Genomic DNA, 2,413 nt, shown 5'->3' with positions numbered 1-2,413 from the left:
ACATACATATATATATACATTTTTTGTTCAGAATCATAAACTAACTGAGGATTTTTACATTCGTCCGGATTTGTGTTTAGACGGATAATTTATTTGCAAACGGTGATTTTTCTTGCAAACTGAACGCATAGCTTTTATAATGGAAATGGAAAAAATGTTGGTGTCTTGTAGCTCAAAAGCGAACAAACATCCTTTAAAAAAAAACTTTAAAGCCCAGAAATTGATTTTGGTTCAGAAACTCGTCTCTCAGATGTGTTTTATCAGTCTTAAAGAGAAGTCCTCGCATTTCTAACGGTCGCGCCTCACAAGACTACTTATAGAAAAGGTTTCAGATTATTAATGAAATATTTTCTCGGTGATTCCCTGTTCGGTGAAATCGGTTGGTTAGTCCTTGTTCATATTATAAAGTACTTAAGTTACTGCACGACTGCCTTTTGAGGATTTTTATAAAAACTGTCTGCGATTTTTTTTTAAATCTCTAAAATTCCATTTATTTGATCAAACTGACCTGAGTTCAGATGAACGCGGAGTTCTCCTCTTCACACCAAATGAACGCAAAACGACTTCACGACGATCCGCTTCGGTTTAATTTCAGCTAAAACAGCTAAACAAAGTTTCTATTGCTTGAAGACAAGGTTGATAACACAGACACTTTTTCCCCTTTTTCTTTTTACATCTTCAGTCAGAGTCCCGAGGAAAACAGCCCGCGTCGGAGTGAAAGACACCAGAGACGCACAAACACAATGAAACACACGCACACTCTATCCGAAACACACACTGAAGATGAGGATGGTATGATGACGATACTTCCCTCCTTCGGATCCACGCGTCTTTTTTTTTGTCGTTTTTCTGCCTTCTTATTATCGTTAATCAAACAAATAAATGAATAAAACTCTTATAAAGATTATTATTAACAGAGACCTGAGAGTAAAAAACATTAGAGTGAACACAAAACAAAAATTGACCTGAGATGTAATTTAAGTAAACAAAGTTTATATTAAATAAAAGAGTAAAAATTAATTAGATGCAGAAACAACATTCTAAAAAATATAACAGCATTTTAGTTATCATACAGTATGTCATTTAGTTTGTTTGTGGGAATCAACCATATGCACTCCCTATACCATGTCCCCCCTCAATCCAGACTTGGTTTGCCCCATAATGAGTCTGTAGCCTCTGTGACCTACATCATATCTTTCATGTCATGGTGTGTGTGTGTGGGGGGGGGGGGCTGTCATGGATTCATCATGGGTTCATACACTTTCAGCTAACTGTCAAATTATTATTAATTATGTTTCCTGCATCTAACAATGAAGACACTTTTTTAGCACTTAGCACTAGCATAGCACTTTTAGAAGTTTTCTTACACATAACATAGTAACCGGATGTGGGTGCAAGATCTCTTATTGACGCCTTATTTTGATATTGTGCTTGTATTGTGTCATACTTTAAAATTTTTATATAGCATATACTGTATATGACACACTGACACGCTTAACTGAGTGAGTAGATTTTATATCTGTCTAACCAATTGTATTAAACATTTTGTTGTTAGATATTTCCTGAGACATTATGTATATCTTGTCTTCTGTCTGTCGCTGGGTTTGTGGAAAGATCTCTCTTCATCATCCTAATTTGTTTTCCTTTTATTTCAAAAATTCTTAGAGTAGATGTCAAGCAGTTATATGATCACTTGCAAAAGAATGGTTTATTTGAAGAGTTTTAGTCAGGATTTAAAGTGAATCATAGCACATAATACAGAATTACAATAGTCCATCCTAGAAATAATAAATGCATGAACAGGATGTTTCTAGTTTTAGAGATTTGTTTAAAACGATCACCGAACATATCTTGTAAGGGTAAGACAGCTGGGTCAAGTGACGGCTTCTTACATTTTTTTTCTTCCTATCTTTCTCCATTCAGCCATTCGATCCTTATACAATCGTTGTAAGAGCTTGGTCCGGACTCATTCCTGGTCAGTGTTGGACTCTGCCAGACTTGCCCTTTGTCATTGATTCTGTTCAGTATTTTCATGGACATAATTTCTAGGTGTAGCCAGCTGGCAGAAGTGTCATTGTACTGGGTTCATGGCTCAGTGTTTCTATGTTTCTTATGCTCTCATGTGGCATTTAGTTTCAGTTTAGTTTCTAGTTCTTAGGCTTTTGTTCATTTTAGTCTGTTCCCATTTCTGCTTCCCTGTGTAGTCTGTCATGTCTATCATGTGTGCCAAGTCTCCATGTTTATTCATCTGTTTCCTAGTTGTGTCTCTCTTGTGTCTTACTGTGTGTTTCATGTTTCCTGTTTTATTTTGAAAATCTCCTGGCCTGTGTGCATTATGTTCAGTTTTGTTTCCCTTTCTTGTTAGTCTGATTGATTCCAGCAGCGTTTCCCTCCTGTTTCTCATCCCTTCGTT

The 2,413-nt window shown here is 36.1% G+C and overlaps 1 protein-coding gene across 1 annotated transcript in view; it reads right to left on the bottom strand.

The window, feature by feature from the left end:
* Positions 1-744, bottom strand: part of s1pr1 (sphingosine-1-phosphate receptor 1) — a 3,631-nt gene extending 2,887 nt beyond the window's left edge. Inside the window, exon 1 of the mRNA XM_005734269.1 lies at positions 509-744. The gene's annotated coding sequence lies outside the window, so the exon portion shown is untranslated. The remainder of the gene's footprint in view (positions 1-508) is intronic.
* Positions 745-2,413: the final 1,669 nt, after the last annotated feature.

The sequence above is a fragment of the Pundamilia nyererei genome, unplaced genomic scaffold (genome assembly GCF_000239375.1).
Source record: "Pundamilia nyererei isolate P.nyererei 1_Seehausen unplaced genomic scaffold, PunNye1.0 scaffold00057, whole genome shotgun sequence".
NCBI classification, from domain to species: Eukaryota; Metazoa; Chordata; class Actinopteri; order Cichliformes; family Cichlidae; genus Pundamilia; species Pundamilia nyererei.
The sequence above is the reverse complement of the archived record's forward strand: the minus strand, read 5'-3'. Positions and strand labels throughout refer to the sequence as shown.